Source organism: Lutra lutra, chromosome 1 (assembly GCF_902655055.1).
Source record: "Lutra lutra chromosome 1, mLutLut1.2, whole genome shotgun sequence".
NCBI lineage: Eukaryota > Metazoa > Chordata > Mammalia > Carnivora > Mustelidae > Lutra > Lutra lutra.
Window position 1 is genome coordinate 48,660,959 of NC_062278.1, and position 13,322 is coordinate 48,674,280.

General features: G+C 35.5%; 1 protein-coding gene across 2 annotated transcripts in view; it reads left to right on the top strand.

Moving 5' to 3' along the window:
• The window catches only part of COL8A1 (collagen type VIII alpha 1 chain), a 154,229-nt gene that overhangs the window by 93,735 nt on the left and 47,172 nt on the right, over positions 1-13,322 (top strand). For both annotated transcript variants that reach the window (XM_047723005.1, XM_047722997.1), the window contains one exon: positions 7,736-7,856. The gene's annotated coding sequence lies outside the window, so the exon portion shown is untranslated. The remainder of the gene's footprint in view (positions 1-7,735; positions 7,857-13,322) is intronic.

Sequence of the window (13,322 nt, forward strand, 5' to 3'; positions counted from 1 at the left end):
TTCAGCAGTGCCCTATAGTGCCAAATATCTGGATAACCAAAAATAGACTTCAAGCTAGGAGAGCTCATACATGTACTTCATATATGACCATACCTTGAGTCACCATGATAGTACCAATATTTTATCCTATCTGAAGTTTCATCCAATGGCTTCATATGAAAAGTGCTATAATTTCTTGGCAAGGATGAGGAATTTCTGGGAAATACTTCATATATTTCTATCTATTGCAAAAGTATTAGAAAGATGAACTTGAATGAAAATATCAGACCATTTTCTGTCAAATATCACCTCTTAAGATGTATGAGGAGGGCCTAATTTTCAATTTCAACCCGTGAAGCTGCAGCTCTCCAGTTTTCTGAACTAAAGACCTTATTTCTCAATTTATTCATCTATTGAAGTGTTAATTAATTTCTCACTTCTACGTTCCTGATTCCAAAATAATAGAACCCAAAGATTTCAGATATACTTTAGCTATTTAGATCTTTTCCGTCCTTTCATCTATCAGATCATTTAGATTTGGCTTCTTTGAACTGTGTGATCATAACGTGAATCTTATAAACAAAGGAAAATTAGTGTCTCTCCAGTCATAATGTACTTAAAAGAAGACCAGTGATCCAGCAAAGTAGACCTTCAGTAGTGGCTTAGTACAACATCAGGAGATTGTTTTTTTTCTCTTCCAATTTATCAAGACTCTGTCGATAATCATAGTTGATCCTATTTTAGTAGAAATGGAATTCACAATCCTAGTTTTTGTCTTAGGCAATACAAACTTAAGTTTTTGCAAAAATCAGCTGACGGATGAAGTCGTTCCTTCGAAGAAGGAAGACGTGGGGAAGAAAGGGAAATGAGCCCTTATACCTTCCAGTTCTCTAAACATTATTAATGAAACCAAATCAGACACACTACTCTATGAGAAGATAAAAATAGCTTCCAGATGAAATCAGAGAGGGAGGCAAACCATAAGAACTCTTAATTATGGGAAACAAACTAAGGGTTGCTGGAGGGGAGGAAGGTGGGGCACTGGGATAACTGGGTGATGGGCATTAAGGAGGGCACTGATGGAATAAGCACTGGGTATTGTACGCAACAGATGAATCACTAAATTCTACCTCTGCAACTAATAATACACTATATGTGAATTAAATTGATTTTAAATTAATAAAAACAGAAAGAGAAAAAAATAGCTTCCAGAAACCCTAAATTGCCTCACCCAATTGTCTTTTTCTAAATCCTGGCATTTTTAAATAATTCAGATGCACAGTTTGAAGAAACTCAGATGCCCAATTTAATAACATTATTAATCAATGAACATTTACCTTGCTCCAGACAACTGCCTGCATTAGTAAAGTAAAACACAGTTTTGAAAAATTTGGAACTAAACCCTGGGATAATGTCAGTAGGATAAGAACAGGCCATTCTTCATTTGCCAATTCCTGATTCACTGACCTTCTTCCACATTGTGTGAAAGAATAGGATCTGTCTTCTCATTGCCTTTACACATTTTTTGCACGGTTATAAGGATTAAATGAAACCATACAAATAACACAATTAGCACGACTGGCCCAAAAGACATGTTTAATAAACATGTATTTCCTTTCTCTTCAAGAATCATAAGAATGTGGCCAGCCTGCTTTGTGGAGGAAATTCAAAACTGGTGAGGACAGACTATGTTGAAACACTTATCCAAACTTGCGCCTGAGTGTCTGAATGTTATATAATTTTCTGAAATGGTATGGCATATCTATAAATAGCAATTCAGATTTTTCTCGTGGATTTTATAGAAATGGATCTCATTACTGTAGATGCTTGTGATTGTCCCTGCCACTGAGGTCCAACCACTGAGGGCTTGCCATCCCCAGAGTGAGTGACAAGAGGAGCACTTTTAACTCCCGTCCACCCAACGGGGTACTTATGACATCTCTGTGTTCTAGAGGCTTGTATTTAACCAGCCTCAAAACAGAAACTCTGTTTTCAACACTTTCAGTGCTGAAAGGGGATCTTTTACAAAAACTCGTTCCCTATCCAGTAAATAAATCACATGCCTTGTAGCGGTAAAAATATTGGTAGGAGGTGCGTATCCTTCATTTCAAAGCAAGAAGCCTGTTGAGTGGTGGTAGGGTTTTAAAAGTATCTGATTTGACAGGAGAGCTCTCATCACACTCCTGAAATAATTTTACACTATTATGATTTTGTTTGCGGTTTTTTCTTTTTTCAAAATTGAAGCAATGTACTTAACTTTAATCAGAACCATCAAAGCTTTAAAAAATACCCACATAACTTAAAATTTCTAGGCTTTTTTTTTTAAATGATGTCAAATCCTGTTTCTTTTGCACTGCTAAGCTATGTTTCAAAACTACAAGAAGTATTTCCAATGCATCCAGCAAATATTTGTGGAACACCTACCATGTGCCAGGCCTACTTCTCGTTGCAAGGGATGTTACAGTAAACAAAACACACAAGTTCCCTGCTCACAAGGTGGGGTGGAGAGAGAGGAAGCATTGGTGTTGAGGCAGATTATAAATGAGTAAAAATGTATAATTAAGCAAGGAAGATAAAACTGCTACTCTGCAACGAAAGAAGATTAGATTAGAGATACATGAAGATGAGCAGTTGACTTCAGGTTGAATGGTGAAGAGAAACCTCTCTAAGGAAACAATATTCACAGTGAGATTTAAGTGGCGAAAGGCCCAGCTATGCATGGTTCTGGGGAAAGAGCTTTTCAGACAAGGAAGAACAAAGGCCTAAAGGTGGGGCCCAGCAAAATGTTTTCTATAAGGAGAAGAGGAGTGTGGCTGGAGAATAAGGGACAAGGGGCAGAAGGGGTAAAATCAGGAGGTGGGCAAAGTAGGAATCATATTGAGCACGGAAGCCAGAAAAAAAGTTTAGGTCTGTTCTAAGTGCCATGAGGAGCTATTGGGTGCAAGGGGCTGGGGTGGTTAAGCAGAAGAATCGCATGATCTGATTTACTTTTCCAACGTTCACCCCATCTGCTGTGTGGAGATTGGGGCAAGAATAGATACATTTTAAATGCAACTAGAATCACTGAAGGATGGTAAGCAAGAAAATTGATGGGGTTGTGTTTGCTTTTGTTTTTGAGATTTCTCTAACGTGCAAGGACTAGACGATGGTGGAAAGTGATGTACAGAGGGAACCAGAGTGGAAGAAATTTTAGTAAACTGGGAATTAATGTGAATTTGGATATGGAGCTCAGATGGTGTCCTCAGATCGTAAGAAAAGAAACAACACGTATTAAGAAACTATTATGCTTATTTTTACAAAAGTAATCTCTTTTAATTATCACTGCCGCCAGTGGTATAGTTACTTAGCCCCATTTTTCTTATCTGAAAACTGAAACTTGGGGAGAGATAAATCAAATTTCCAAATATCCAGTCAAAGTAAATGGCAAATCCATGATTCAAAGTTTGGTCTATGTGACTTAAAGCCCTCTAATATGGTGTCCCTAGGTCAGAATCAACAAAATATCTTTGAAATTTCATTCTAAATAATAAAGTAGTATTTTGTATTGTAAAATACATGGTTTATTTAATGGTACTGATTGACATTTAGCTTGTTTCTATATTTGTTCCTATTAACTGTCGAAAACGTTTTATATGTTATTTTACTTCATTTCTGATTACTTTCTCATCCAAATTCCTAGATTCTAGTGGTATCAAAGAATAGGATATTCTTAAAACTCTACTCATGTAATATCAATTTATTTTCCAGAAAACTTGTGCCATTTAAACTGCCACTTAACCTAAATCAACATTAAGTACAATTTTTTATCTTTGCCAGTTTGATAACAAAACTTTTAACTCTATTATTTAATTCACACTCGCTTTACTTTCTAATGAGATTGAATATTTTTTACATGTTTCTTAGCCTTTTCATTTTTCTTTTGTGAATTTTATGTTCACTTAATTGTCCATTTTCCTACATGGTGTTGCTATTTCTTTCTTGGTGATTTGTAAGAGCTCTTTATATAAGAAGAATACTAAGACTGCTTTTAACTAATCAACTTTTGCAAATAACATCCCAGAGAATATTTCACTTTAGTTTTTAAATTTTCATTGTAAAAATATCATACATACAAGAGGCTATGCTCCAGTACCTATTGCTGTATAACAAGTCATATCAACATGTGGTGGCTTCAAACAAACATTTTATTTTTATCTCATAATTTTATGAGTCTCGGCTGGTTGCTTCTTCTGCTCTTATGGCTTACTCACCTGGCAGATCGGCTGTTCAAAAGAGCCCCAAATGGCTTGACTCACATGTTTAGTGATCTGGTGAGGGTAGAAGGAAGACCAAGTTCCGCCAGCCTGGCCACCTGCAGCACCAGCACATGGCTGCCCATCCACATGGTCTCAGGGGTAGTGACACGTGTTCCTTAGAGACCCAGGACTCCAAAAGACAGCATCTTAGAAACCAGGCAGCATCTTTGTTGCTGGGCTTGTATGAGCCTTGAATGAGCCAAGCTCACAGGTCATATAGTAATATTTCCACTGCACCCTCTTGGTCTAAGCAGTCACTATTTCTCCCAGATTTGATGGGAGGGAACACAGAGGAGGACCAAAGAATTTGTGGCGATGTTTTCAAACCCTCGATAGGGTATCAAATTGCTTAAAGAATTAAGCAAACTCCCCTTTACCTTTTAATTTTGTTCATAATTTTTTTAAATTTTTTAAATTTCTTTTCAGTGTTCCAGAATTCATTGTTTATGCACTACACCCAGTGCTCCATGCAATACATGCCCTCCATAATACCCACCACCAGGCTCACCCAACTTCCCAACCCTCGCCTCCTCAAAATCCTCAGATTGTTTTTCAGAGTCCAGAGTCTTTCATGGTTCATCTCCCCCTCCATAATGTTTTTATATGCAACTGGTTTTTAAGAATTTATATCACTCATCTCTTTTTTCTTTGTGATATTTTCCATTGCTTTGTAATTCATTTCTTTAAATTATTTTCAAAGTGTCTGTCTACAAAATCAAGGACATTATCAAAAGATGTATTTGGAGAAATGACTTTAAGGTCTTTAGATACTTTATTATGTATTGTAGCTGGATTCACTTAATTTAATTCTTAATCCTTTTCATCCTTAAATTGCCATCATTGACACATTTGAAAATTCAATTAAATATGCAGGTTGAACCATACATGTAATTATGCAGTTGCTGTGTGGAGGCAAAGAAAAAAAAAAAAAGAAGTCTAGCTAAATAGTTCATGCTTAGTACTTGGCCACATTTCTGGCTCACTCTTCCGAAATGAACTAAAATACAATGAGCTACTTTTGGCCCATGTAGCTAGTAGTTCTTTTCAGGTCTTACAATCCATGTTTGAAAATTGAATAATTTGATTTATTTTTTAAGTGGTGATGGTAGCATACTCTCTTACAGTGTTTTAATTGGCAAAGAAAAAAAGTGTTATCCCATAACAGCAACAAAAAAGCAGTAATTATTTTAAAGGACATTCTTCTGGCTACTAGAGAGGAAAGAACTCATTTTAAACATGTTGTAAACACTCAATAAATGCTAAGTGATGATACTCATCTCATGTTCTAAAAATGCCATTGAGGTCTTTTCTTTTATTTTCTCTGCTTCCAGAGTTGCATTTCAAAAACTGGTTTTGTCATCTATCTGGGTGCGGAACCATGAAAACTACAGAGAGATGTAAAAGGAATAAGATGTATGACACACACCTGATAGTGATCCTCAGCATTTCTGTCCATCCTGTGTATCTTTATCCTATTTTATTTTCACCGTATCTAGGAAAAAATGAATTTTGGAAGAAGATACTGGAAAATAATACAGTTAACCACCATGAGGGCAGAGGGCTCTATTTTTTTCCCAACATTTATGCACTGTGCCTTTCACATAGCAGTGTTCTGTGAATATTTATTGAGAAATAATTTGGGCAAAGGCACAGAAGTATTATCAGTCTGTTCCTCCTGTCCAGTGTGAATCTGAAGAGTTTCTTTTTCATAGAGGCAGCTGTTGGGCCAATATCTCCTTCACACCTGTCCTTGTTAACTGCCAGTCACACTACACAGCAATGAACTGGAAGTCAATCCTTGAGTCCACTTACCATCATTGACCTTTATTGCTAGAGATCATTTGAGATCCCGCAGTTTTCTAGAGTCCGTGTTCTCAAGTCACCTCTGGTGAACCCAAACTTGTGTCTGAGCATCCACAAGTTGAGCCAAAGTTCAGTGTTGGTGCATCCAGCCATCAGGCCTATGTACATGCATCAGAGTCCGGGCCTTGTGTTTTGGGAACACTTAGGTTCTATTGACATTCAGCAGCTAGAACACATTCAAGTACTTTTCATTTCATGTTAAATACAGAATACAAAAAAACTCTAGATCTATAGTCTCCATTAGCCACAAGTAGATCTTTCCATTTAAGTTTATTAAAATGAAATAAAACCAAAAACTCAGTTCCTCACTCATACTAGCTACCTTTCAAGAACTCAGTAGTCATATGCGACTAGTGGCTAACACAGAGAATAGTGAGATAAGTAACATTTCCCTTATCACAGAAAGTTTTACCGACTATTACTACTCTAGAATATATCACATATATCACACTGCAGAAATTCTAAATTGGATACCCAATTCTCCACTTACTTCTTTTTTTTTATATATTTCTTTTCAGCATAACAGTATTCATTGTTTTTGCACCACACCCAGTGCTCCTTGCAATACGTGCCCTCCTTAATACCCACCACCTGGTTCCCCCAACCTCCCAACCCCTGCCCCTTCAAAACCCTCAGGTTGTTTTTCAGAGTCCATAGTCTCTCATGGTTCACCTCCCCTTCCAATTTCCCTCAACTTCGTTCTCCTCTCCATCTCCCCATGTCCTCCATGTAACCAACCAATAATGACTTTCAAACTTTTTAATTATCTAAATGTCTGAAGTTGTTCCTGTTTAAATCTTTTTTGAGAAACAAATGCAGAGAATATTTCCTAAACAAGTCTCTGTGAAATATATCAAAATAAGTTAGAGAGTATCTATTATCTAAAACACAGTTAAATTTCTGAAAATTGAGTTCATGTCGAGAGAAGTCCATATGATTTGTAAAGGGTCTAAATTACAGATGACTTATAAAGCACATTTAATTAAATTACAGCAAAAGCTCAAATGAAAACCTGAAAGTGTTGCCAAATTAAAGTTCTATCAGATCTGACTCGATAAGTAACAAAGAACAATTTCTAACTCAAATGCTGTTGTATGCAAATTAGCTGGAAACCTGTTGCTGGAAAAATTTACTTTTCTTAAAGGAGTTTAACTTTTCTCCCTTAGGCATTACTTCCTCATAAATTTGCTTCCTCTGTAGCAAATGCTAAATCCTTTCTAAATTATCTTAAATCTGTATTAATGGGAATTAAATGAATGAGAACTTAACACATAGTATAACCATGAAAACCAATAAATGTATACAATAGATTGTTCTGACAAAAACCTCTATAGAGTATATGTATTAAAATAAATAAATCTGTATTTGTATATGTACAAACACAAAGAATTATTCTCTCCTAATCACTTTACAAGAATCTCTATATCTTCTAAATGTACACTTACATTTTGGTAAATAATACTTTTTACCGAAGCATGTACTTAGACAATCTTATTATATAATTTCTCCTTTGACCCCAAAACAATATACTTTGATAATTACTCAGCTTCTTCTTGTCTTTCAATTGAGTAGAATTATCCTCTTTTTTCCTACTTCAGAAGCTATTCTGGAAAGTGAAGCAGCATCTGGAGAAGAAAAAGAAACCAGCTGTAGGCGTGCCACAAGAAAGCACAAGCAAGGACACCAGTTCTTGATTCCACAGGCTGGCCAAGTCTAAATGTAAGTGTGAGGAGCAATGGTGGGTGGTGCAGTGGCCCGGCCCTGGGTGGTCCACAGGCCAAATGTGGACTGAAGTCACTGTCCTTGAGCACAGGGGCCATTGACAGACACTGGGGTATCTGGCCTGCCTGCAGTTCCTATGTCCCATCTACATCTTCACTGCCGCAGAAAGCCTGGAGACCATCACTAATGCCAGGTTTTAAAATCCCCCTGGGTAAAATACATGTGCAGAGTGTGATTCTAGCTGATTTTTAAGCCCAAGCATGTTGAATAGAGTCTTAAAATAATTATTTCCATAGGACCTGACTAGGTATCCAAGTGTTCACCAGATGCTAGTAGCTAGATTTTGCAGAGGAAAATTGCTAACTTAAGCTTCTTTTCATGATTCAGCAGAGGGTTTTAAGTAATAAAAGATCTGGAGATTTGTAAAATAAATAATTCCAGTGCAAATGGGAAAATTAAAACAATCTTATCATCTTCCAGTCATGTCTGTATGTGCTTTTCTACCATTATCAAATTTCTCTTAATTGGGCCAAGGTTTTGTTGGCTTTTGGGGGGGCGGCTCTGGCTGATACTTTACAGTTTTGAGTTATGAGCTGAAATGAAGAAATTGATGCCTTTCAGATGACTGAAGTGACATGTATTAAATTTCCCTAATGACAATCTAGGATGTATGAAAACAGAGTGAGATATAACAAATGCAGCTTTATTCATGTATAATATTGAATATATCTGCAATTAAAAACCAACAGCATGCCAATATTTCTTATTCTTTGATTGATCTCTTAGTTGAAACAATTAAAACATCAAATACACCATTAACTTTTGAACTTTGACTGGAAAAAGGAAAAACACCATTCGTTTCTGATGAGTAGACATTATCTCATAGTATCCGCAGCCATCCCATGGTTCTTACCATTGCCTGGTCTTAAGAGTGACTTTTGGACACCCAACTCAATATTTCCTGATATTCAATAGCACAATGGCTTTTCATAGTCTATTTCATTTTATTTGGTAATTTGAAGACTAAAGAGTTAAGATTCCTCAGATTTTTACATTCTTGCTCAAGGTGCACTTGAACAAAAAGAAAAGCATAGTATCGGGCCCTACAGCTAATGCCACAGGACCACATCCTGTCTAGAACGAATCCGTTCAGAATTTTTGAAGAAATGCAAATACTTTAATGATTTTCCTAAGGTATCACATTTTTACTACAGGTACCTCTAATTGTTTTGGCTGGATTCCATCAAAGCCAGATGTTAATCAAATGAAATATTTATAATGCAAAACCATTGAGTAAAAAATAGATGTCTGTTTAAGCAACAGCTTAGAGGACTCAAACCAATCGTGTATTTTGGAAAAGCTGATGAAGGAGGTATGACTCTGTTACATTCATAATGTCAGGGTAAGGCTCTGAACTCAATCCAAAGAAATTTTATAATTGTTGCAATCAACTACAGGCTCGGCTTCTGGATTTCTGCTCACAAAATCTCGCTGCCAAGGACATTGATGGGCTCACCCAGTAAAAAATTATAATAATGATGTTGAACTAAATCATAAAAATACAGGAGGTGGTTATTATAGGGTAGAAGAGAGGAATTGCTTGTAAAGTTATGGTGGAAATATCAAAAATACATTTTATTGGACTTTTTAAAAATTAAGCTTTGTTTTTACACTAGGGTACAAAAGCAATAAAATGTAAAGGTTACTCAAAAAACGATTTCATTCAATAGTTAACAGCAATGATTCAGCAAATGAAAATAAAAATTACATTTATTCAACATAGTCATCAACTCAGGCAGGCCAAAGCTTAAATATGATAACTTTCTAATAAAAATAACCAGCTGACAGTCATTTTAAAGAAAGAATTTTGACAGAGAAAAGAATAAAGAACTTTTTGAATGGGTTTCTTCTCGGTGAAAACAAACTTGGTTTGTACCTAATTTCGCATAGTATACAGCTCTAGATATTTTGTGTGGTTTTTCAAGTTCCATGAAGAAATTCATTTGAAATGAATTTAGAAAAAAAAAACAAAAAAATGTAAATATGAAAACCATGATAGACTTACAGTTAGAAAAATGGAAATAACTTATGATAGCTAATCCTCTGTGTGCTCTCCAAAAGTAAAGAATGCTAATTTTAAAATTATTGAATAATCTGGAGTTACCCTTCTGATCATCTTTTTACTTTCTGAAAATATAGATTATGGAATCATATGTCATAGACATTTTGGTAGAGATTTCCATATTTTCTTCAAGTTAAATAACACATATCTCTAAGTGACAATTATCATGAAAATAAACCGCTTTCACTCATTAAAATACCTAATGGGCCTTACACACAGTAAACACTTAAATAGTATGGATTGAATGGAATTATTCCCACTTTCTGTTCAGAGATAAATGTATCTCTTGCACTGACACTAGAGAGGTATCTCACACGTGAGAATTCATGAGCTACATCTGTAACCAAAAATATCCATGGAAAATCTGCTGAATTGATCCATATCTGTTTTATTAATCAAGTCCACTGCAGAAGGGTTTTCTTGTGGTTCTACTATATTTTGGAGGTAAATAGAGTAGGGAAACCACAGTTCAATTTAGAAGTTGTCTGAAACATTAAAGAACATAGGGTTTTAGATTATATGACAGCAATAAAGTCCAATCCTTGATGGTTGTAATTCTGATGTCTAAGTATATAAATATCTTATATGTATCATTTTAACTTCAGAACATTACAATTGTCAAGAAGACCCTAACTATTTAAGATGGAATTTACTTCTTACTGACGCTCTCTTCCTTATTTCTTTTTTGAAGTAGAAAAGTTTGGAGGTTTTTTGTTTTGTTTTGTTTTGTTTTTCTAAAGCTGGCTTGGTACGAACGGCTTTAGTTGAAGCAGATGGCTAGAAGTCAGAATCCCCAGATTCTATCCTTGATTCTCCTACCAACGGGGAATGTGGCCTTCGGCAAGTCATGAGAGTAAATCTACAATAACAGGGCTAATAATGCCTTACATATGTATGGTGCTTTCTGATCTAACAGAGCACTTACATACACAGTATCTTCTTTAATCTTACACCCAGCCTCCTAAGAGGAGTATTGCAGTTACTAACAACCTCCATTACAGAGAGCAGAAATTTGAGGCCCAGAGACACTAAATCACTGTTCACAGCCACTTCGATATCAAATGTCAGAGCCAAGAACAGGCACACAAGATTCCAAGCTGGTCTCTGTCTCCTCACCTCTACGCCATGCTGCCAGCCTCTGGTGCCTCCAAAGCTGAAATGATTAGAGCAGCACTGCCCAATATGGTAGCCACGAGCCACACGGCTTGAGCACTTGAAATGTGGCTAGTCCCAGTTGAGATGTATTGTGAGTGTAAGACACACGTGGGATTTCTAAGACTTTGAATGAAAACACAAAGAATGTAAAATATCTCAATACCTCTTATATCGATTGTACATTAAGATGACCATATTTTGGATATCTTGAGTTAAATAAAACATTTAAATTTATCTCACCTGTTTATTTTAACTTTCTAATGTGGCTACTAGAAGATGTGAAGTCGTATATGTTTCTCTTTGTTTCTATTGTCTGAAAGGCTCTCATCATTTCTACAGGATAGAGCTGGACTAGAAGATTCCAATGTTCAGAATTTCACGGTACTGGGCTTGTTTATGCATCTATCTTGATATGGCTGAGACAAATTTCCAAAGATTCTGTCACACATAGAGCAATGCAGATTCACAGTTGTAATTTGGTCATCAATTTGGTCATTCTCATATATCTTCCATATGTAGGGGAAATATCAGGTGTCATTAGCTGATGCTTAAAATTACTCATTCATTGAAAGGGGTCATATTATACTTGCTGAATGCTTGAAAGGCTTAGAGTAAAAAGAACCATGGAAAGAACTATAAATTATATTTATGACTCTGCAGCACACTATTTTAAAATATGTTCCCATTAAACATTATGAGTGAATGATACATTGGAGTATTAGGTGATACAGGCAATGTAAAATAGCAATTATATATACATTTATTATAAAATATGGCATATTTTATTCCCCCTACCAACTCTGTAAGACATTTTATATATAACCCCTGAAGCAGGAACTTATTCCTGTTTTAAAAAATCTAACTGAACGTCCTCAGGAAAAAAAATGGATTCTTATTCAGGAGAAAAAAAAACCATATATATATAGTAAAAAATAGCCCAAATCACTGAAAGCTAACATCTATTCGGCATTTATTATGTGGACTCAGCACTCTGCTGAGAGTTAGACCAAGATGATCTCACTTGGGAATTTGAAAATCCACAGTGGGGAACAGAAGCTAAGCTCTTAACCATTGCTGTCTGTTACTGCAAAGCTATTAGGAATCACAGAGAAACCTATCAAAAAATATTCAAATATTTGGAATTTATTCTCTTTTATCCATTTCAAATCCACAAGTGTTTATCCAGCAAATACAGTGGATCAGGAATCGCTCTAGACATTGAAGGAATATTGAGTCATAAGACCAGAGCCCTGCCCTCAAAGAGTAGAGAGTTGGTAGGCTTGAGAACACGTTTTTGAAAAATACATACCACCAAACAAGATTATATGAAGGTGGAGTTACTTTTTACTTTCTAAAGGTTGCAATAAAAATCTTTGTTATTTTCTCGATGTTACAATGTTTTTTCTATACATTATGACAGAAATCTTTTTAACACTGCTCCCAGTGTGTTGAAACCTGCCTGTTGTTTATAAAGCAAAGGTCTCAGGTTAAAAAACAAAAACCCACAAAACCCCACAACAGTGTGGTATGAATTTCAGAGGTGTGATTCCCTCTATATTTTATATCCACTTGGAGGAAAGTGGGCTGAAATGATCTTAAATATTTTCTGGAAAAAGGAGAATTAAAACAAACAAACAGAAAGGGACTTAAATCAAAATGGCACTGAAAATCACAAAACAGTGAAAACTAAAAAGTTTTATAACTCTTTATACGATGATAGTAATATGTTACCTTTGAAGGTAGGGATTAAAAGTTGTGTAAATTAGCTAATTATATATTAATTTTTCAAAGAATTTGTCAAAATGCCAATTCTCTAGTGTTCTTGCTTACCTAGAATAAAAGAAAAACAAAATAACCAACTGTGGGTGGCAGAATTGTAGACATCCAATGTCCCTAATTACACTTTTCTGTAATAGTTTCAGAATAAATATGCATTGCTTTTATAATAAGTAAGTAGAAAAACTTCTGTAATCAACTCCAAAAGTGCCTATAAATGAGAAAGGCAAAAATTGAGAGGAGTAAAATGCAAATTTTGTTCTTAATCACAAAATTTAGAAATAATATTACATTTTATAGGTTCTTCTTTCAGGCATTATTACCCTTCCTTTATTGAAGATAAATCACCCTGTGGACTATTCAAATTCTCTAGACAAGAAAGGTGAAAATTGGGTTAGGTTTTCTAGACT